Raw genomic sequence first — 25,402 nt, forward strand, 5'->3', positions numbered from 1 at the left:
AGCCTATGTTCTTGCAGAAGGGTGAACAGCAACAGTCATCCATCTGTACAGGGAGCAACCATCACCTAATGCATGGACTTATAGGCCCATACTCTTGACTCTCATCATCTGTATGGCAGACCAAAAAGTCATTATGGACCTTATCAAAATGGCCACAGGCAATCTGCCTACTGTGTAACGAACCAATGTTTGATTTGTTAAGGCTACATCATGTCCATATCTGTCTGACTTCTTCAAGAAGGTCATCCAAGGCAGGGATGAGGAAAGAACATACTACCCTGCTGAGTCTGGTCTGAAAGGTCATGAACCTTAATCAATGTATATGTTGTTAGCAGTACAAATGTAGATGACAGTACGGATGATATCACACTGCATATTATACCTGTGACAGGTCATAGGACATTATTTATTTATTTATAAATAAATAAATAAATAAACCCAAACTGCAAAAAGTCACACAGGAAGCCTTTTCCTCTGTTGAAACTTGGTTATCCGATGCCCAATTAATACTCAACCCAAACAAAACTAAACTACTCATCTTCCAACCCACCAAACATACTCAAAAGAACTCTCACTTTAACATCACAGCAAAAGACCACATCACTATATACCCAACTGAACACACCAAATTGCTAGGAGTGGAAATAGACAATAAACTAAAATTTGACATTCACATATCCATGACCATAAAAAAGCCCACAAAAAACTAGGAGTGTTATACAGAAATAAGCAATTTCTCACCAAAGCAGCAAAGATTTCAATAGCAAATTCCCACCTTATCTCCACCCTACTTTATGCCTTTCCAATATATACCAACCTAAGGCAATGCAATCTAAACAAGCTAGAGACCTGCTACAACAAAATCACCAAATTTGCCACAGGGGTATCCTACCGTAGTCACCACTGTCTCTCACTTGCTGAACTAGGCTGGCTTGAACACCCCCACCTCCTTCAGTGGTATCAACTTTCACTCGCCCACAAACTAGTAAACCATCCACTAAATGTCCCATTCCTCCAGAATCTACTCCAACCCTATCACACCACCAGACCACTAAGATCCAGCAACAAAAATCACTTGCAGATCACTAAAGCCAATAACTCTGCTGGTAAAGCACTATTCTCTTGCACCATAACCAAATTATGGAACTCCCTTCCACCCACAATTACCTCCGTACCATCATGCACCCACTTCAAAACTTTACTAAAAGCTCACCTAAAAACATGCTGGCTATGTCCTTGCAACTCCCACTCTAATATCACCCACCCCATCCAACCACTACCTTTCTTTCCACTCCACTAACTACCTTGATTATAGCAAGCTCAGATGCTCATAAGCCAAGTACTTATTATGCAGCAGGAATTTCTCATTGTAACATTTGTTAATGTCTGTTATGTACTTCACAGATAAAGATTCTAGTTGACTACTGATGTACTATGTTCTTCATCTGTAAATATGTTGTAAGTAATTGCTATGTTAAATTGTTAATCGCTATGTAATCCAATGTAACTACTGTCTGTTTATTTTAACTGTGGAGCTTTTCTCCCCGGGCCTCTGCTGAAAATGGACCTTTGTCCAGTCGGACACTCCCAGTCAACAAATGTAAATAAATAATAAATAGATAACTTGACCTGGCCAAGGCATTTAACACAAATCCACACTCAGGTATTACAGAAAAGCTGTCTCAAAGAGGCATAAGCACCAATGTCACCATCTGGGTAGACAGATGGATCTCATACAGGACACATATTTTCAAAGGGTGTGAATTCACCTCTAGCTAGGACCCAGTGACCAGGTCCATACTTCAGGATTCTGTACTAGGACCCTTTCCTGTTCAGTATTTTGGTCTCATAAGTCAAGACAAATGTACACATCCTTTGTCTTGCCAGCTTTAGGGATGACTGCAAATTGTGGTCACTCACTGAATCCAAGAATGGTATTGGTATAAAGCAGAATGTATTAACACACACAAAAGATTGTTGCCAGAGCCATAGAGACACAGCAGATGAACAGAAGTCATAATTAGTTCCTTTATGAAAGTAAACACACAAGCTAATTAAAACATAGACAGCGCACCCCTATGAGCAGGCCAAGTGGTATGTGACCTGAGTACACAAGTAGACAGTAAGCAGAACTTCCACCAGCATGTGCCCACAGTGGTGACAGATCCCTTATATGTAGAACAACTCCTGAGTATGGCAGGGCATTCACCTCAAAGGACATAACAGTCCCATTGTTCTCAGCCCTCATCACACCAGTAACTGAATACAATCCACCCTTTTGCATGTTCGTCACCAGACATCTTCCAGGGAGGATTTATTCAGGTGTATCACTTTTACCACGGTGAGCTCCCACACATCTTATCTTCCATACCTAAGCATTCTTTGTGATGCATAACCATTTGGAGTTGACAGTGCAGGACTCCATTTCCATTTGTTATACAGGATGCATGTGTAATATGTGTTCCTGTGATGCACCCAGTAAATACATAGCTCATTGACAACATTGATGGCATGGGTTACATTCTTGCAAGTGTGAACTGTGGCATATATCTATATGTATATATATATATATATATATATATATATATATATATATATGTGTGTGTGTGTGTGTGTGTGTATATAGATATATATATATATATATATATATATATATATTTTTTTTTTTATAGGAACACTACGAAAGCCCGAAACCGCAGAAAACGGATGCCCAGAAGAACGAAACTTCAGCATCCCGACGGCGAATAATGGAGATTGCCGTATAGTGCATAAAGGTAAGTTTGCCATTCTCCCAAGTGTAGTGCAATCACGGAGTATGTATATTTAAGTTAAGGGGGTGTGGGGGGTGCAGGGGGGCTTGCCCCCCTACATACATGTTGTTATTGCTGGTTTTGGGGTTTTATTTTGTTGTTTTGTTGATTTCGGTATTTTGTAGTTTTGTTCTTCTGGGCGTTGGTATTTTCAGTGTCGGTATTGTGTGGTTTCGGGATTTAGTAGTGAATCTATATATCATGCAAACCTCTCAGCTAGCCTGGATTCCTCATAAGATACAATACAGGTGTAACACTGTCTTTGTTAATACTTCCATAAGGTGGTAATTTTTTAGGAAGGTGTGCTTGATCACCCGTATGAGTTATTGAATAATCATTACAGTTGTTACACGTGTGTTCATCCAGACCATGTATAATAAGTCATAATCACATATTTTATGTCAATGACACAGATTAATGGTGATATTATTATGATACGTGTTCATGATTGTGCATGCTTCTTTCTATTATTGTCCATGAGCCTGTTGCTTATGTGTCCTAATTGGTTGAGAACTATGCTACTAAGATTACATTCATATTCCAGTAAATCATTTTGCACATCTTCATAATACGCACATACCCACTATTGTATATACCATCCTTGATAAATGTCCTCTCCAGGGACCATGTCATGGTGCTTATATCACAAGCAATCATTTTCATTGCTATTTGACCTTGTGTGACAGTCAAAATATACAATAACTCTGTGGTGATATGACTATACCCACACAGGAGGTGCAAATAGCAGCATGTACTGTATTATATCCATATGTGATTACTGTTCATGCTAACTGTCTTGCCTTTTGGTGAATGTAAACTAATATGCCCTTCCCTGGTGTACATTACCATGTTTGACTTGCCCTCTTCTGCTTTCTCCATTCCTACTATTAATATGTGTGGCCCTTTTCAATATACACATTTCCCCAGAATAGTATATTGTTAATGGCTGTCTATGTACCTTTGTTAATCCCCACCAGACCTTTACTTCAGCTTGGTTACAACATGTTTGTACTCTACTCTGAAAAGCCTACACCTTTGTATATAATATGTTGAACCTGTATTCATTGCCTTAAACTAAACCCTGGTGATTCTTGTGGCTTGCCTGTGTGTGTGTATTTGTCTGTGTTGCCATACATGGTTTCCTGGCTGGAAAACTGTCGCTGGCCATGAAACCTCACTTGTATCCATGTAAATGTGATGTGCAGTATGTAAATATAATTAGGGTTGCTGCTCATTGATCAAAAATCTAAACTCTGTAGGCTTCGTAATAAGCCTACAACAAGTTTACTGAATCCCCAGGACTATCTTGTAAAAAAATCTAATATCTGTTTCTGGATACTGTACCCACACACAATTAAGCTGATGTACTCACTGCCTAATGCAATCACCAGAAGCTACTGGAGCAAGCAGGTATGCTTGATATAAAAGTTAAGGTATGCCTGCTCAAGATGATTTACAGTAATGGACTGAAAAGACTTCTCTGCCTTGCATTAACAACAGATGCATACTTACCCTGTGGCTGAGATGAGTTAGTCTATTCTGATCTGCCCCACAGTTTTCTGCCTTCTCTTTGGCATATGTACAGTAGAGAAAATTTAAAAAGATAAGAAAGCATAATGACTGTCTTGGCTGGGTAATAGATTTTGTATCATAGACTGTTGATGGGTAACTCTACTTACAAAACTGAGGGCTGTCTGCAGTCTTAAAGTCATCCTGTCATCAGCTCAGGAGGTCCTGCTTGTGCCTCTTCATGTCACTGTAGTGGTGAAGACATTGCTCCCCAGTGCAATGGATACCAGCAGCAGTGGAGACAGATTTGTTCAAGCTATTTCAAGCCTCAGCCTTATACTGAGACCCAGTAAAATCTCCCTGCTGCAGCCGATAGCTGTAGTGCTTTACAAGGAGTGCCACAAAAATCCTGAACTCCTCAACACCCCACCTTTGTACTCTAAATGGAACATCATCTCTACCTTCCCCAGCCATGTCTGTAGAAGTCAAGTAGAAATATGTGTCTTAAGAAGATGCACAGCCTTGACACCTCCTGATGTGCAGCTGTCGACTTCTTTGAGGCAGTCACCAAAACCATGGATGAGGGGAAGACAGTACATATCGCCTACTTTGACCTGGCCAAAGCCTTCAATACTATTCTCCACTCAGGTATAATAAATAAACTCTCTCATCTAGGCATCAATCCATATGTTACCACATGGGTTGCAAACTGGCTCACTGATAGAACCCACCTAGTCAAAATAGGGAAAGCTACCTCAAGCAGTAGACCCATAATGAACAGTGTACCCTAGGGATAAGTCTTGAGGCCTCTGTTGTTTGGAATATACTTTTGTGAGGTACAGGCCAAAACCAGTGAGCTATGGCTGACCAAGTTTGCAGATGACCGCAAGCTAAGTGCTGTCATCAATTCCCCTAGTGATGTGAACACATAAACAAATGATTGGTGCCAAAAACATGGCCTCAAACTGAATGCCAAAAATTGCATCATCATCCCCTTTGGGGAGAGTGATGTCCCCACAAATTATCACATTAATAGCAAGGTCATAAGCATGCAATCAGTCATGAGGGACTTGGGTACCCAGGTTGATAGCAAACTGACTTTTGACCACCAAAATAACTCCATTGTATGGAAAGCTCTCTACATGGCCCACTCATTAGGAGGGGTATCTCATCCAGGGACAAGGAGATCATAACATTTCTGTATTCTTCCCTTATAAGACTCATTATTGAGTACAATGCCCCTTTCGACATATACCCTACAAAGCAAATGCTGTAGCAGGAGAGACCACAGAGATTCCTCACCAGGAGAATCTAGGACCTCAAACATCTACCCTACACAGATAGGCTAAAAGCCCTGTCTCTCTACTCAATCTCATATAGACACCTCAGAGGTGACCTCTGTCTGGTATACAAAGCAATCTCAGACCCCATCTTGATGGGACTGCTGCATATCTGCAAGTCAAGCTCCACTCAAGTAACCCACATGTGTGACCTCAACCAGGTCTGTGACACCGATAGGACTTGTTGGCAGGACAGGTTTGTGTCCTAGAGACTCCCCCTTTTGTGTAATAGACTCCCTCTCCACATCAAGCAGAGTACCTCATTAACCCTTTTTAAGTGCAACCTGGATAACTGGATAGGGAACAGAAAATACACCCCTGGACAGGGGCATCAGGTGCTGATTATTCTATGCATGGGCTAAATTCTTGGCTAGACTTGTAAGGGCCTCAGGGCCAATAGCCTAGTAACTTCCTATGACCCTGTGATCCTATGAAAGTACAGTAGTGGCTTGGCAGCAGATTGGCACTGATTACATAAAAAACACGGAAGATGTGAAATATGGCAGTGAAGTTTGGCCATGTCTAATGCCCAGCCTTTCTGCATGTTACAATATTAAACACTAAAATGCTTCCTGGTGTTTGTTATAATCATTGCTGGTTGGAAGAAGAATGATATGATTGTGACATATTGAGTTGTTGGGACAAATTGAGTAGTACCATCTGGGATTGAATCAAAATGGAAAAATAAGGGTAAATATTAAACTTTGTTTATTAACTGCCAGTGTTACAGAAGAACTTACTTTTTAACATGGTAATTAGAGATATAGTACTTTAAGAATGAATGCAGATATACTTGAGATGCCTGTATGTGTGTGACTTTATGCAATCAATAGACTGCATGTCTATGTAAAAGGCATCATTTGTGTTTGTAAGTACATTCAGATGCATAGAGTTGCATGGCCTTCATAATACATGCTGGGTTATGTTACATGCATACTTCACAAAATATACTGCCCTAAACACGTACTTATGGTATGTGATAACTTATGATAATTATAACAAAACTATTGTGCAAATCATACTTTATGAAAGTGCATTGCAAATTAAATATCATCATTGCTATGTAATGTTTAGTGACATAACAAATGGGAAACCAGCTGGTATAATGGTTAAGGTCTTTACCTCCCAAGTGCAAGGTATAAAGTTTGATACTGACCTCTGAACAATGCCTGTTTGTAGTTTGCATGTTCACCCTGTGTCTCTATGGGGTTTCTCCCATCTTCAAAAAAACATGCTGAGTATTTCCAACTCAAACTCACCAAAGAACTGAGCTCTGGGCAGCAACATAAATTCTACATGGTACCCTATAGGGGGAAAGTTGTATAAACCAACTGCTTTGGGCATCTACTGTGGTGTGCAGTATCCTCATGATAAGAGAACATGGATCATGGGCTGTGTACTATGGCAGGGCTAGCCACTTGATGGTGTAGAATCTGGTTATGTTGATTAATGTTGCCAAATGGGCATGGGTACTTGCCAGTGATGAGTAGGTTGAGGATCTGACCTACACCAGTGTGTGCCCCAGCCATAAAGCCCAGCACCCTAAGCTATTAGCTGTCTGGTGTCCAGTTACTCAGCTTGGGCAAGCTCTGCTGAGCAAAAGCTGGATGAAAAAAAATCAACAAGAATTGCTACACTTAATTTTGGTTCGATACATCTTGAAAATGTATAATGTGATGATAAGGAAGGAGGAAGCTCAAACATCCTATGCCTCCGGGAGGCAAGATGGAAGGACAGTGTAGCGCAGGCTTGGGATTCAGAGTCTACTGCTCAGAAGTAGGACAGGCTAGAAATATAAATGGTGTGAGAACTGTGGTGAGGGAGAATCTTCAGAAGACAGTAAAGGATATCATCAGAATTAGTGACAGACCCATGGCAATCAGTCTCCAGCAGGAATGTGATAGAGAGGAAAAGATAAAGCAGGACAACAGACAGAACAGGATATGAGGATTGCCTAGGTCCATGTGGGTGGGGCAACAGGAATAAAGAAGGATAGGAGGAATAAAGAAGGAGAGGAATTTCTACACTTGTCTGTAGCCAACACATGCTTCAAAAAAGAGACAGTCACAAAATCACATACTATTCATATAGACTTCCTCCTAGTAAGGAAAGGGCACTGGGGTAGAATCAGCAACTGCAAAGTTGCCCCCAGTGAAACAGTCGAAACCACTGGTTGCCACACTCAGCTACAAGCATTGGTCAGAGAAGACTCTGAGGTCAACAGAGACTGACCTGGAAGTTGACTGGAGAGAGAGCAGTACAGTTCAAGGAATTGCTCAGGGGTGTAGCACCTAACACGTGGAGTAGAAGAAGAATATCAGTGCCTCAAAACAGCATATGTGACAACTACAAAACAGATATCTGGCTGAGCCAGGTATGGAAATAAGGTACATAAGGAAAGCTGGTGGAATGCAGAAGTCCAGGAAGTTATCAAAAGAAAAAAGACATGCAGAAAAAAATGGAGTTAAAAAAAGACAGACCAAGCTAGGAAGGAATACTGGCTGGTTAACAAAGAAGCTAAGAAAGGAGTTGCAATAGCAAGGCACTGTGCCACCTTCTGGAAAGTGAGTCAGTTCAGTTTGATAGGCAAAGAGAGAAATATAAAGAAGACAGTTAGACACCCTTCATAAGGGATGCCAGCAACAACCTGCTCACAAATGCAGATGGAAAGAGTACTTCCAGCAGCTTCTGAATGAAGAAAACCCGACAGAAGCTGTGATGGCCCAGGCACAACCTATGATGAGAGAAGAGGAGGAGCCCACCATGGAACTAAGAAGAGCACTAAGGAAAATGAAGTCAGTGAAAGCAGCATGATCAGATGAGGCCACAGCAGATATGATAAAGATGTTGGGTGAGATAAGGGAGAAATGGCTACTGAGGGTACTCATAACAGAGTGGAGAAAAAGAAGTATCCCAGAAGACTGCATACTAGTGTCAGTGTTCAATAACAAAGGGGACATTCACAGCTGTGGGAAGTATAAACGTATCAAGCTCCTGTCACATTGCTTGAAAGTTCTGTAGAGAGTGATTAATAAATGAATATGGAGAGTAGTAGAAGGTGGGATGGGATATGAGCAATTCAGATTCAAATTAGGATGCAGCACAACAGACCTGATGTTTGTAGTGAGACAGATGGTTCAGAATAAGCTACAGATGAGGAAGGAGTCCAACTGGGCATTCCTAGACTTGGAGAAAGCATATAACAAGATCCCAAGAAAGCTTATTTGAGCAGTCCTGCTGTGGTTCAAAGTCCCAGAAACATTGGTAGAATTAGTGTAAGCTATGTACAAGAACCCAATGACTAAAGTACAAACAGTGTTTGATCCCACAGAAGGGTTTCCAGTGGGAGTGGGTGTGCATCAGGGTTCAGCTCTGAGCCCGCTGCTGTTCATACTTGTGATGGACTACATTGGCAAACAGGTCGGAGGGGACAGGTCAACAAAGTTGCTGTATGCAGAAGATATCGCATTACAGGCAATCTCTGAACAAGAACTTCAGCAAAGGATGGAGAACAGAATGTAAAACTGAAGGTGCATAGGATGAAACTAAGTACAGATAAGACAGTTGTAATGGCAGAAAATGGTAGAGTTCAGAAGAAGCTAAGAATTGAGATAGAAGAGAAAACAGTGGAACAAGTTAACAGCTTCAAGTATTTGGGAGGGGTGGTTAAGCAGAAGGTAAGTCTGAATTTGGAGGTTAAAGCTATAATCAAAGGGGATGCAGCAAAATGACATAGAATATCAGGTGCAGTATGTTGTTGTTGTGTCTTTTGGCTTTTCCCGGTTAGGGGTCACCACAGCGGAACTCCGGTCCGCTTATGATTGGCAGTTGATTTTTACGTGCTGAGTTGCCAGCCCTAACGCACAACCTTCAACAAAGGTACGTCCATTCACGCATGTCTCCACGCAGAAGACACTCTAACTGAGAGTCGAACCGTACAGCATCTTACTGTGAGGCGACAGCTCTACTGCAGCACCACCACTGCAGATCAGGTGCAGTATATGGCAGAAAAATGCCAAAGAAGCTGAAAAGTAAGGAGTACAAAACAGTGGTGCAACAACCAATACTATTGTATGGTATGGGAGTCTTGGCAGTAAAGCCAGAGCAATTGAGAAAACTTGACATGATGGAGATGAAGTGCCTGAGATAGGTAGTAAGGTGCACACTGTGGGACAGATGAAGAAATGAAGACATAAGAGCAGAAGCCAAAGTAGCTCCAATTGCAGAAAAAGTCAAAAAGAGCAGATTACAGTGGTTTGGCCACTTGCAGAAAAATAGAAGACAATCTGGTGAAGAAGATTTGGGATAGAAAGGAAAAAGGCAAGAGGAAGCAAGGACATCTAGCAAAGAGGTGGCTGGATTGCATGACAGAAGACCTGCAAGAGACAGGCATGAGTGTCAAAGAAGGTAGGAGAGTGGCACTGAATAACGAGAGGTGGTGACAGTTGACACAACACCTCGACCCCATGTTGAAAATGGGAAAATGGGGTTTGTTGATGATAATGATGTTATGTCATGTTTAACATAAGTTAAACACATTATATTGGACTTCTATAGCAAACAAAAAAGATACATGTTTTGCAAAAAGCATAGTTATGATACTCATTTGTATTTAGTGTAACATTCCTAATCAAAATGTTATGACAAATGGCTTCTGACCCCCTCTGTAAAAGTATCTGTAAACTGGACTAAGATCACTACATTCACAACTTGTGCCACAGAGAAAGTTAGCAGATACAAACATTGTCTTCACTCAACATTATCCACACTGCTGACAGACATGTACCAGTGCCAGTCTTGTTTACACTACAGGAGGCAGCCCAAATTGAATTTTTCATTTTTTTTTCTTTTGATGTAAACTGTTTGCATGCTGCCAACTGGAGCACAAATGCAAAAGACATTATACAAAAATTACCTTGTATTGCACATTAACACATTTAATAGATCTATGCAGCAAGGAACATAGTAGTTATAACATTAGCATGACATATTCATTATTTACAAATCTGCTTATCGTACCACAAGTAGCATTTAGGTTACACATCATCAGGATTTCATGGAATGGCAATTGCTCTAAAAGACAGACAGAAATGAACAGGAAGTCATTCTTGCCACATTATATAAATTTACGTATGACATAAATGTTTACAATGTGATGTATTACTGTCATGATGAATACGTGAGCGATATGGATAAGTTCTCCAGCATATATGACACATATGTCCGCATTACTCATGTTACTGCTTTTGTATTCTTACACTTTACAAAATGTCATATGTCACAACATCCATAGTGCATGTTGTTACTAATAATGAGAAAAGGAGAATTTAAAACATCAAGTCACATGGAGTTTAGATAAGATTTTTAGCATTTATCACAGACTTCAGAATCCAGTCATAAAAATATCTCCAAACTGAATTTGAACCCTGCATTATGTGGCCAGTTTCTCTAAACTCACTTCACTTACATCTTGAGCCACAGAGATAGGTAGATGACAGGTAGAATTTCTTTACTCAGTACTGTCCACAGTGGTGATGAAAGTACCCCAGTGTCAGTTTCAGTTGTGCTACTCATGGCAATAAATTTGTCATTTTTTACCTTAGAATGTGAACTCTTGCTCACTGCTAGGGAACTATATCATACAAGAGTGCACAAGGTCAAACACTGTGTAAAGGATGAAGAGAGAGAGAGGGGGAAAAATAATTAAAAAAGGAAACATTATGAAACAAGTACTTAAAATGCTCCTTTGTGATGTTTCCTCACTTTGTCGTTCTGCAACATTAACATATGCTCCTTAAACATCACTATGTTTACATAAACAGCAACCTCTCTGGATTTCAACCATCACACTAGGGTATTAATAACACACACTTGAGATTATTATCACTATTTACCAATAGGCACAGACCTATACTACGAAAAAGAAAAAATAGATTACATATACTCAAAATGTGACATTGCATCAATTAACATTAAAAGTGCAACAGAACCAAATTCTGAAGGTTGTCGTTTGTAATTTGCCATTTGAGGTGTGGATGAATGGGATATTGGCAACAGTTAAGCTAATGTTTCCTCACACAATACAAAACAAATATTTACGATACTGCAGCTCTTTTCTTCTCTTTCTTTTGTGAGCGTCATTCCTGTATCTATCTTTTTCTAACAACACTGCAATATCATTTGCATTGTTTTTGATATCCACTTCAATTCCTTAGAACTGCAGACAATTTTTACTCAGCAGGATTAAGTATAGTCAAATATAATTCATACAAATGTTAGGAATGCTGTTCTCTTAAGTTAGTCAATGTACTCACAGACTTTCTTGTAAGTCTCTTCTCCCTGACACACCTTCAGTAAGTGTACATCAAAGAGGACTGACTGTGAAACACTGGTTGTTCCTGCAGTCAAACTAATCATTCACACTTGCAAGCCATTAGCAGTTAACACTTCTCAATGCTCATCATTGCAGTGCTAAGGCATGTGTACACAATTGTTTGTACGCCATGTTTACCTGCCCTATACTTAGCACAAATTGTGGAATTCATGAATGCTAATTAGTTCACGCCTCATTTGTATACTGACATTGTTTAGAGGGATGAATCTGTACTACATAAAGGTAATTGTGTGGGTAAGGAACTTTTATCATTGTAGGGGAGACGAGACTGTTTGGATCCAGAGAGCTTGATACTAATATCTGGTTTCAAAACTTGTTTGTAGTTTAAGAACTGACTCTCTGCAAAGGTATGCTGCTGTTTTTTTTTTTTTTTTTACAGATGGCCATGTATATCAGTTATTTCTTGTCCATTAAAATGTTGGTAAAGAATGTTACCTGACAGTACAGAAACTTTTATCTGAGCAGATGACCAGTTATTGCAGAAGAGTGTTGTGTAACTTATTAGCACGGTCAGAAGGTTTTGCATTATTAGTCTACAAAATGTGTTCATAGGTTGGTACTAGGCTATCGGCCCTAGGGCCCATGCAAGCTTAGCCATAACAATTCCCTGGATATTTCTTTCCACAATATTTACTTCTCTGGGCCCCTGTTTAGCAGGGCGACTGACATGATCCCCGGGGTGAATTTCCTATCGCCCATCCAATCATCAAGGTTCCTTTTGAAGAGGGCCAATAAGGCGCTCTGCTTGACATGTATGGGCAGTCTATTCCAGGGTATGGGGAGTCTCTGGGTCAGGAACCTATCCCTCCAGCATGTTTTGTTCATTGTGATGACAAGGTTTAGATCCCTGGAGCGTGTGGCTCTTAGAGATTGGGATTTTTTTAAGTGGAGCATGTCCAATAGCTCAGGGTTTGACATGGCCTTGTATGTTAAGCAGAGATCGCTTCTGAGTAGACGACATGTCACAGAGTATAGCTGGAGTTTTTTTAGACGGTCAGCATATGGCCTCTGCTTTAGGCCTGTGATTCTTTTAGTGAGGTATTTCTATGGCCTTTCCAGCTGTTGCAGATGTCTTGTGAGGTACATACCAAATGGGGCATTATACTCTATAATGGGTCTAATGAGGGATGAGTACAGTGGGACAATGACCTCCTTTTTTCTGGATGAAAAGCCCTTAGTGATGAGGTGTGCCACATAGAAGGATTTCCTGACTGTTGTGACGATGTGGTTATCGAAAGTGAGACCACTGTCCACCTGTGTCCCTAAGTCTCTCATCACGCTTTCGATGTTTAGCGTCCTGCCACCTATATGGTAATTCATGGGTACATGTTTTTTTCCAAAGGGGATAACTATACATTTCTTGGCATTAAGCTTGAGCCCATGGCTCTGGCACCAGGCATCTGTTTCTGTAAGGCCTTTTTGTAGAATATCCACATCATTTGGGGATTCAATAATGGCTCCCAGTTTGCAGTCATCTGAAAACTTTGTTAACCAGAGTCCCTTAGTGTTGGCCTGTACTTCAGAGAAGTAGATGCCAAGCAAGAGTGGTCCCAGGACTGAACCCTGAGGTACTCCACTTGTCACTTGTCTGGAGCTGGATTTAGAGTCGGCTACTTTTACAGTCTGGGTTCTGTCAGTAAGCCAGTTGGCAACCCATCGAGTGACGTAGGGATTTATGCCCAGCTTAGTAAGCTTATATATGATTCCAGAGTGGGGGATGGGTGTCGAAGGCCTTGGCGAGGTCCAGATAGGCTGTGTGGACCACCTTACCCTCATCCATAGCTCTGGAGACTGATTCGAAGAAGTCAATCAGATTCAGGAGACAAGATCGGCCCTTCACAAACCCAAACTGGGTGGGGTCTAGTGTCTGAAGGTTGCCAATGTCTTTGTTTATAAGTTCCATGATAATGCATTCCATGCCCTTGCAGATCAGGCTTGTCAGACTGATGGGACGGTAGTTCCCGGGATCCAAGGTGGATCTTCCCTTGTGGAGTGGGATAACTGTAGCTGTGCGCCACTCAGTGGGCACGAAGCCTGAGGTGAGGCTATGATTAAACATGACACTTAGGTAAGGTGCCAGTTCATTTTGTAGTTCATGTAGTACACAGCCTGGGATGTCATCTGGTCCCATGGATGCTGTATTCTTAGCTTTGGAGAGTGCGGTTTCTACCTGTGTGGCCGGGATTATTGGAATTTGGCAATCTTTTGGTATTGAGATGGGCCCTTTAGGGGGTGAAGTTGGCACTAAATCGATTTGCCAGGATACTGGCAATATCCTTGGGATCAGTATATTTAATGCCATTCTGTTGTAGCTCAGAGCAGATCTGAGCATTGCCATTTAGATTCTTGACATAACTATAGAATGCCTTGTGGTTGTCTTTGGAATCTTTGGCAATTTTATTTTCGTAACTAGCTTTTGAGGATTTTATGTAGGATCTCAGCTTCTTACTGAGGCCGGTGAGGGAGCTTTTTGCATCCTGGGATTTTCCTCTTTTCTGCAACAGTTTTTTCCTTCTGTTGTATAGTTTGTTTATAGCAGGGGACCACCAGATTGGCTTCCTTTTTTTGGAGAAGAGCGTCTTGGTTCTATTTGGGATGGCACAATTCATGCATGAGTGGATGTGCTCGTACAGTGCCTTAGTGTAGGATTCTGCAGTCGAACTTCCAGATCCCGTCTGCGTGGGTGTTGTGAAGTTTGTCACTTCTGACTTCAGTAGCATGAAGTTGGCTTTGGAGAAGTTTTTTAAGGAGGTTTCCTTACTGGGGGGTGGGGGTGGGATGTGGATGTTAAGGGTGATTTGCTTATGGTCAGACCTGACCAATGAGGGGGTGACCACTGGTGTGGAGCATCTATTTCCCATGTTGGTAATGACCAGGTCTAGGATATTGGCTCCTCTGGTGGGACAATGGATTAGTTGATCCAGGGCATTGGAATTTATGAATTCCAAGAACCATTGGGAAAAGGAGTTGGTACCCGAGTAGTTTTTCCAATTAATGGCAGGGTAGTTGAAATCACCCAGTATTAGAGTGTTTGGTTGTATCTTAATATTTTCCAGTATGTTTATAAAGGTGTAGTGAGAATCTTGGGGCATGGTGGGGGATCTGTAGCAAGCTAAAATTTGGATTGCAGTCTTACCTAGTGCTAGTTGCACCTGGAGAATTTCAGATGCAATGTGTTGGGCAACTAGCCTGGAGGTGTGAATATCCTTGGTGAATATGGACACTCCTCCACTTATAGTGTTTCGGTCTTGGTTTTGTGGCCAAAAAGTGCAGTAAGAATTGTAGCCTGGTATTGCAGGGGTGCTCTCTGGAGCCTTGAACCAGGTCTCAGTTACTGCACAGATATCGATGTTCTCCATTTTTAGGAGTGCCTCGAGAGAGTGCATTTTGAGGTTTAGACTTCTAGCATTGAGTAGCATTATCCTCAGATTTTGCATGCTTGTATCTGTTACGGTGGTGGTTTTATCCTTTGAACCTTGCCTAAAAAAGGCACTATAGGGGTGGCAAGAGCTTTAGCCAGTAACCTGAATCCCAGGAGTGACAGGTGCAGACCATCTCTGGCAAAGCATCGTGGTTTGTCGATCATGTCTTCCCAGGCAGACAAATACTGGATCCCCTTTGAATGACAGCAGAAGCTTAGCCAATTGTTGAAGTCAATCATTTTGTCCTTATACTGTGGTATCATTCTGGGCAAAGGCAGGATGCTACTCAGCCTGTGATATATATTTGCCTACCCTCCCCACAAGTGGATATACCAAGAACGTTTTATTCATTTTACATGAAAAAATGTAAGCTATTTTTGTTAACTTTGCAATGTACTGCAGAATTACGCATCTGTTGTCCTCTTGACATACGTTTATCAATGGTTTTCATTCCCTTTCCATGTACTCATATGGAGCCTTACTTTTTCAATTATTTTGTGCATGGTGGATGCATGCATTCATACATATTTATTTTGTTACTCGGTTGTGGCTTACTTTTACTTTTTCTTTTCTTTTTATTTTCTACTTGTTCTCATTTAGTGTTATGGTGGCCAAGACATCTGCACCCTGTAAACCACCATACACTGACAGAGACAATGAAGTGATCATCCAGGCACTACATCAACATGGCTCACTCCTCTTAGAAACAGGCAGAGATGACAAGTCCTCCCATGAATGTTGTGATGCCCCACCACTGGACCAGTAATCAAGCAGCCTCAATCCTCACCACTGGCACCAGTGGGGAATGTACACTGGGAGGATGACAAGTGCACACACAGTATTTCCAGATGCAGCTCTCCACATCAAGTGCAATTTCCCCTTAAGAGCAGATGGAGACCACAGTCAGTCTAGGGCTGGTTTCTACTTCCTCCTCCAGATTCCCCAGTAAGATTCCCTACTGGCACAACTACAGAGCTGAGATCTCAACAAGTGGCCAAACCAAGACCTCCAGCACCCTTTCTGTCCAACCAGTGTTTCATGTCCCTACCCTGGGAAGGCAGGCAAGGATGTCAGCAGAGGAGTATGGCAAGATAACAGGGAGCCAGTTGGCTGAGATGTGCCAGGCTAAAGGACTGGTGCATGCCAACCTGACTAAAGCAGAAATTATTACAGCCTTGGACACAGATGCATCACAGACCAGCAACCAGGAGAACAAACAGACTGGCCTTGGAGATGTACAACTCTCAAAAAATGGACAGTTCAACCTCTTCACAGAGGACTTAAAAATCTGTCTGGAGTTAGAGACTTGAACTGGAGGCCAAACAATTAGAAAAAGAATCAGCAGAGAAACTGTGGCGTCTGGAAGCTGAGGAGAATGGGAGGCAGAGACAACATGAGAGGGAGATGCTGACTCTTCACCAGGGTCATGGAGGTAATGGAGAAGGGAGTAACTGAACCCCAGAAGCCAGAAAGGACAGTAAATTTCTTCCACAATTTACAGAGGGGGACAATTTTGACAGTTTTATTCATATGTTTGAAAGGCTGTGTAAACAGTATAATGTTGACCAAGGGCTCAGGGTACGGTTCCTGACCCCATTACTCCATGGTAAAGCTGTAACTACTATTTATAAATTGTCTAATACTGATTGCTTAAATTATAATACTGTTAAGAACTGTCTTTTACAGTGTTTTAAGTTAACACCTGAAGCTTATAGAAAAATGTTTCATGAGCATAGACGCAAGGCGGATAAAAGTGTGTGTGAATATATTGCTGAACTAAGCACTTATTTTCATAGGTGGGTGAGTGGATGTCAGTTCACCACTTCTGAAGGGCTGGCAGACATTTTGGTGAGAGAACAAGACCTTAGTACTTTGCCTGAGGACATGAACGTCTGGTTAGGTGTTAAGAGAATGTAACACAGCAGAAAAGTTGGGGAAAAAGGGAAACCTATACCAAGCAGAAGGGCATCACTGCACAGGAAAGGGATACCCAGTGCTGCTCATGGGTCTAACCCCATGGTGGACAGCCTAAATTTCCCCAAAAGAGTCCACCAGTAGCAGGGGAAGCCACTAGTCCAATACATGTCCAGGACCAAGGGTTAAATATTTTAAATCCAACCAGTTGGTCCATGTAGCATATAGATGCCCATGAAGGCAAGGTGAGGAACAAGTGGTGGGAAAGCCAGTAAGTGGGAATGAGAGAATGCCAGCAGTGAGATGTCTAGAGACAAGGGTACCAAACTACCACAAGAGGTAAAGTCCTATCTTAGAAGATGGGAAAGAGGACACTGCTAAGACAGAAACAGCCGCTGACCTAATCATTGTGAAGCCTGCAATGGTTAAAGAGGAGCACTACTTGCTTGGGCAGTCTACTCCAGTCAGAGCTTTAGGAAGAACCCCATTCCAAATACCTTTGGCTAGGGTTCAGCTTGACTGGGAGGGTGGAAAAGGAAGCAAGCAAATAGGTGTGTTTGAGGATATCCATGCAGATGTCCTGATAGGAAATGATTTTCATAATGCAGTACCTTGTGTGCATGCAGTGACATGCAGTCAGGCTTGAAGACAAGTATGTGGGTCTGGTAGCCTGAGGGGACCCAGATGGACCTCACACTGGCAGCCAGGACTGGTGAGGTGGTTACCTCAGGGAGGGAGCTACCCTGTAGCAGTGAGATTGAAAGTGAGCCACAGCTGCTGGTGCTCCCTTGGACAGACTGAATGCAAGGGCAGAGGTGAGAAGTAGCACCCAGGCTGACAGTTTGGCCCCACTGTCAGAGAATACCAGACTTTCTGTAGAACAGGAGCTGGGGAGGGTTACCAAGAAAAAGTTGAGACAGGCTCAGCTCTCAGACTCCATATTACAAGGCCAGAGGGAGGTAGATAGTGCGCCACTTGATTCTCAAGGGAAGGGGGAATCTGCATATTGGGACAAAGGGTTACTGTATACAGAGTGGACATCCAAGGCAAGGCTAGAGGGTGAGAGAATACAGCAGTTGGTAGTGCCTAGAGCCTACCATGTGGCACTTCTAGCCACAGCCCATGATATTCCCTTTGCAGGTCATATGGGCATAAAGCATATCAAGAGATGTAGTATGCAAAACATGTATTAGCCTGGGATTTCCAGGGACATAACAGGATACTGCAGGACCTGTGAGCAGTCCCAAACGGTAGGCAAGGCAGGAGACAAGGTCAAAGCTCCTTTAATGCCTTTGCCTGTGATTGAGGAGCTGTTACAGAGGGTAGCCATGGATATTGTGGGGCCTTTGAGTACCCCAAGTTCCACAGGGAAAAAGTATATCCTAGTGGTAGTAGACTATGCTACCAGATACCTTGAAATGGTGGCCCTATCCTCCATTGAGGAAGAAAAGGTGGCACATGCTTTGTTAGAGATTTTGATTTCCCAAATGTAATACTGACTGACAGAGGTGCCAATTTCATGTCAGACCTGCTGAAAAGTAAGGTGTACAAGACAGTGGTGTGACCCGTACTACTGTATGGTACAGAAACATGGGCAATAAAGGCAGAACAGTTGAAGCTACAGGTGATGGAAATTAAATGCCTGAGAAAGGTGGAAGGATGCACACAGACAAAGAAATGGGGACATAAGAGCAGAAGCCAAAGTAGCTTCAATTACAGAAATGATCAAAGAGAACATATTACAGTGGTTTGGGCACATGTGTAGAAAAGCCAAAGACAATCTGGTAAGGAAGATTTGGGACAGACAGGAAGAAGGCAAGAGGCAGTGAGAATGTCCAGCAAAGAGGCTGATGGATGGATGGTGTGAAAGAAGATCTGCAACAGTCAGGCATGAGTGTTGAAAAAAGCAGGAGTGTGGCACTGAATCAAGAGAGTTGGCAACAGTTAACACAATACCCCAACCCCATGTAGAAAAAAATTGGGAAAAAGGGAGGTGATCATGACAATCATGATGACCTGCTGGCTTGTCTGTGGAAGTACTATGGGGTGAAGCACCTAAATACCACCTCCTACCATCCGCAGACTAATGCTCTGGCTGAGAGGTTAAACTCTACACTAAAGACAATGCTATGGGCATTTGCAGACCAGTTCAAGAGGGAGTGGGACAAATATTTGCCCCATCTGTTGTTTGCTTACAGACAGGTGCCCCAGGGATCCACAAATTTTTCACCCTTTGAGTTGCTGTATGGGTATAGGATGAGGGGACCTCTAGATATGATTCCAAATGAGTGGGAAGGTGAGTGTGAATCCCACAAGGATCTGTTGTGGCATATGTCCTAAACCTCATGACAAGGCTCGGGGAACTCATGGGCTTGGCCCAGGAGAACCTGGCAGAAATTCAGCAGCAGAAAAAGGTCTGGTATGACAGGAATGCTCAAGCTAGAAAGTATTCTATAGGGCAACAGGTAATGGTTCTCATTCCTGTCAGACACAACAAGCTGCAGGCAGCCTGGAAGGGAACCTTCAAAGTGGTAGGGAAAGTCAGTGATGTCAACTACATGGTAGAACTGCTAGGCAGGAGGCAGGGGCCCAAACTGTACCATGTTAACATGATGAAACCTTACCATGACAGAGAAGCCCTTGTACTGCGTATTTGCAGTGGATGGCAGGAGGAGTCTGAGGGGGATCTGGTGGCTGATCTCCTCAGTGAAGCACAGACTGACACTTCAGTGGAAGGAGTAGCAATGTCCCAGCAGCTATCCCCTACCCAGGTTCGAGAAATCCTAGCAGGGCTACAAGAGTTTGGCGACATGTTCACTGGGAAACCAGGGTGCACCCACCTGGTGAAGCACTCTGTGGATACAGGACACCAAAGGCCTATTAAAAAGGCCCCTTATAGGTGCCTGAGAGAGTCAAACAAATTCTGAGGGAGGTGATACAGGAAATGTTGGAACTAGGGGTAATCCAGGAGTCCAGCATTCCCTGGGCCTCCCCAGTGGTGCTGGTACCAAAGAAGGATGCCAACACCAGGTTCTGTGTGGATTACAGGAAATTAAATAGTCACACAGAGTCAGATGCTCACCCCATGCCTTTGGCAGATAAAGCCCTAGAGAAACTGGATGGGGCTAAATATCTTACCACTACTGATCTTACCAAGGGTTACTGGCAGGTGCCCTTGACTCCCACCGCTAGAGAGAGGTCAGCCTTTGTCATGCCTTTCAGCTTGTATGAGTTCACAAAGATGTATTTTGGGATGTAAAATGCCCCAGCAACTTTCCAGATGCTAGTAGATCATATCCTAGCAGGAGTACAAGATTTTACCATTGCTTACTTGGATGATATTGCCATCTACAGGCATTCATAGCAAGAGCACATTCAACATGTCAGAGAGGTGCTGGTCAGACTACAGAGGGCAGGGGTGACCATTAAGCCCAGCAAATGTCAGGTGGGTATGGCAGAGGTTTCTTACCTGGGACATAGAGTGGGGGAGTGGTAAGATCAGGTCAGAACCTGCCAAAGTGGAAGCCATTTAGGCATAGCCTGCCCCTCTTACCAAAAAGTAGGTAAGGGCATTCTTAGGGACAGCAAGGAACTACAGAAAGTTTGTCCTTAATTATAGTACCATAACTGCTCCCCTCACAGACCTGACAAGGAAAAACAAGCCAGATAAGGTAGTGTGTATCCCAGCATGTCAGCAGGCATTCCAGAAGCTTAAAGGAGCTTTGGGAGGACCCCCTGTATTAGCCAGTCCAGATTACAGCAAATAATTTGTTGTGCAAATGGATGCTTCAAACCATGGGGTGGAGGCTTTACTCAGCCAGGTTTCCTCAGAGGAAGAAGAGCACCCAGTGGTATATCTCAGCCATAGGCTACAACCCAGGGAGGAATACTATGCAGCTGTAGAAAAGGAATGTCTAGCCATAGTGTGGGCACTGCAGAAACTTCAGCCTTATCTGTATGGAAGGAAATTCACTGTAGTTACAGACCACAATCCCTTAACATGGCTACATTGAGCCAGCCAGCAAAATGCCAAGTCACTAAAGTGGAGCCTAGCATTGCAGGCATATGATATGACAGTGCAACACAGCAGTGGGGTTAGTAATACCAATGCAGATGGGATCTCAAGACAGGGAATGGGGTAGTGTATTCCCAGATAGGCTCACCATTTCAAGCAATGTTTCTCAAGGGTCACATAAAAAAACTAGCTTGAGTTTTTGTGGGGGGGGGGGGGGTGGAGAAATGTTACAAAAGTAAATATTGTCAGCCTAGTTATCTGGAATTTTGTAAATAATTCTATGTCATTTGTGAATATTAATATGATTTATATAGAAGTGTGACAGAAGGAGATACTGCCAGAACAGCTATTTGGAATTTTGCAAATAGTTATATGTCATTTGTGAATATCAGCAGGATGCAATTACTTGTGTTACCATTATATTAGAACTGTATGTTGTCTGTATATCAAGCTGCTCATATAGAAGTGTGCGTGAAAAAGGTTCATACAGTACTGAGCTTAAATATATATCCACAGTGTACCCTACTGGAAAAGAACAGAAATGTATATAAACTATTGTACCTGTGTAAATGAATATGTTTTAATAGTGGACTCTAGAACATTGAGGGTTAACTTCCAAAACTTCAAGAAAATACTTGAAATAAAATTGTTTTATAACTGCACCATAAAAGTTAATTGCAATGGTTCATAGGATGATACTAGGCTATTGGCCCAGAGGGCCTTATAAGCCTAGCCAAGAATTTTGATCATGTTTCCTCTAAGTCAGCACCTGTTTCCCCTGTCCAACAGGGACACAGGTGGTATTCCAGGGGTATATTTTCTGTTTCCCATCCAGTTATCTAGGTTCCTCTTAAAGAGGGCTAGAGAGGTACACTGATTGACATGGAGAGGGAGTCTATTCCACAGATGGAGGAGTCTTTGGGACACAAATCTATCCTGTCAACAAGTTCTATTAATGTCACAGACCAGGTTAAGGCCATGCATGTGGGTTGTGTGAGCAAAGTTTGTCTTATGGATTTGCAGCAACTCCATAAAGGCTGGGTCTGAAATGGTCTTGTATGCCAGACACAGGTTACCTATGAGCAGTCTGTATGAGACTGAGTAGAGGGACAGGGCTTTTAGCCTATCGGTATAGGATAGGTGTTTGAGACCCTGGACTTTCCTGATCAGGAACCTCTGTGGTCTCTCCAACTGCTGCATGTGCTTGGCAAGGTACATGCCGAAGTGGGCATTGTACTCAATAATGGGTCTGATAAGGGAGGAGTACAGGGGTGTTATGCCCTCCTTATTCCTGGATGAAATATTCTTACTTATGAGGTGGGCCATGTAGAAAGCCTTCCATACAATGGAGGCAATGTGGTGGTCAAAAGTCAGGTTGCTATCAACCTGGGTGCCCAAGTTCCTCAAGACTGATTGCCTGCTTAGTACATTGTTATTAATGTGATAATTCATAGGGATGACATTTTCCTCAAAGGGGATAATGATGCATTTCTTGGCATTCAGTTTGTGGCCATGCTTCTGGCACCAGTCATTAGTTTGGGTAAGGCCCTCTTGGAGGATATTCACATCACTAGGGGAATTTAAAACAGCACCAGCTTGCAGTCATCTGCACACTTGGTCAGTTACAGATCACTGGTTTTGGCTTGCACCTCAGAAAAGTATATCCCAAACAGTGGAGGCCCCAGAACAGATCTTTGGGGTACACAGCTCATTATGGGTCTGCTACTAGAGGTGGCTTCCCATACTTTGACTGAGTGGGTACTATCAGTGAGCCAGTTAGCTACCCATCTGGTAACATATGGGTTGATGCCTAGCTGGGAGAGTTTATCTATTATGCCCGAGTGGGGAATAGTGTCAAAGGCTTTAGCTAGAGCAAGGTAGGTGGTGTGTACCATCTTCCCCTTGTCCATGGCTTTGGTGACTGTTTCAAAGAAGTTGAATCCAGCAAGGAGACATTATGTTTAAAACTAGGGAGCCTTCTGCATTGTTTTGTAAGTGCTTTATTGTTTTATGTCTACCAGCAGCTACAACCATCTGAGGGCTATGTATTTTCACAGGGATATGCTAAATGTTGGCAGTTTCTAACAATACAGGGTTTAGCTTGGGAACTAAGGTCAGATGACACAAAGTGATGTCATGCTGCCAGCTACCCCAGCAGTAATATTTGATATTAATTTAAGAAGTCTCTGAGAGAGAGAGACTGTGCACTTTGTATTTTGTCTTTGACCTGGCAGCATCAGCTGGAAACACCCACTCACCACATTTGTCTTGCCTGGCTCCGTAAGTAAGTTAACTAGGGTACAGTAATTTCTTTTACATTCAGTAAGGAATATAGTAAGGATTAGTTTAGATGTTTTCTGTATTTATTTGAGACTGTCCTGCAATGTTGTTTTAAATATTTCCTGTGATTTTGAACTCTGAACTCACAGTGAATACATAATTAGTATTGTATTGTTCTTTTACTTTTTATTAATAAATATATTTAAACCTTTCAATTGTGGCTGGTCTGTCTAGAGATATTTAAGCTCTGAGAGTACTTGCATATCTATTTGGTTACATGGTCCAGGCCACTCGTAATAGCCTTGCTCTGGTCAAACTACCATTTGGAATAATAGTAACATTACACAGTAAGACTGAACACCCTTTGTTAAGGGTCTTAAAGTAGATGATAAGTAGTGGCTGTTGGCAGTGTAAACTACCTTATAGTCTGGGCACAAGGGGGGCATAGCTAGTAAACATGTGCCAGACTTTCCCAAGTGTGTGTGTGTGTGTGTGAGTGTATAAATCAAACATCAAAGTCTGTGTGTATCAGCTACTTGGGCAGGGACACAAAGCACTGGTTGGACAGAGAGAGTGCTGGAAGTCTTGGTATGGCCATTCAGCTGAGATCTCAACCCTATAGCTGTACCAGTGGGGAGTCTTATTGGGGATCTGGAGAGACATGGAAAAACAGACCAAGACTGACTGTGGTCTCTGTGTGCTCTTAAGGGAAATTGCACTTTTCTGTGTGTGTACTTGTCATCCTCCCAGTGTGAACATCCCCCACTGTTGCCAGTCATGAGGACTGAGGCACCTTGATTACTAGGCCAGTGCTGGGGCATCACTGACACACACACACACACACACACACACACACACACACACACACACACACACACACACACACACACACACCTGAGAAAGGCTGGCACAGATTTACTAGCGATGTCTCCTTCTGCCCAGACTATAAGGTAGATTTCATTGCCACCAGCCACTCCTTATCAGCTACTTTAAGGCCCTTTACAGAGGTGACCAATCTTACTGAATAATACTAATATTAATATTAACACAGATGGTAGTTTGACCAAGATCATGGCTATTAGGAGTGGCCTACACAGTGTCACCAAATACATATACAAGTATTCTTAGAGCTTAAATATATCTAGACAGATCAGCCACAATGAAAGGTTTAAATATATTTAATAATAAAAGAATAAGAAAATACTCTGTATATATTTACAGTTACACCAGAGCTCAAAATCACAGAAAATATTTAAAACAACATTGCAAGACAGTGTCAAATAAATAAAGAAAAACATCTAAGCTAAACATTGATATATTCCTTTCTGTATCTAAGAGAATTACTATACCATTATAACTTACTTTCTGTAGAGCAAGGCAGATGTGTGGTGAATGGGTCTTTGTTATTGCCAGGTCTAATCCAGAATAAATAATGCCCTTCTCTCTCTGAGACCTCTTAAATTAACATCTCAAATATTACTGCTGAGATAGCTTGTAGCATGACATAATTTCTTATCATCTGACTCTATCCCAAGTAAAACCCACATTGTTGAAAGCTACCAGTTTTTAGCATCCACCTAGACCTCAGATGTTTTGGCAAATAGTGGAAGTTATAAAACAATAAAATACTTCCAAGACAATACAGAAAGTTCCCTAGTTTTAGACACTGTGTCTGCTTGCTGCCATAAAGTAATTTAATTTCAGCTATTGTTCGGAAA

The sequence above is a fragment of the Protopterus annectens genome, chromosome 14.part0, assembly GCF_019279795.1.
Source record: "Protopterus annectens isolate FY-2018-M chromosome 14.part0, PAN1.0, whole genome shotgun sequence".
Classification (NCBI taxonomy): Eukaryota; Metazoa; Chordata; order Ceratodontiformes; family Protopteridae; genus Protopterus; species Protopterus annectens.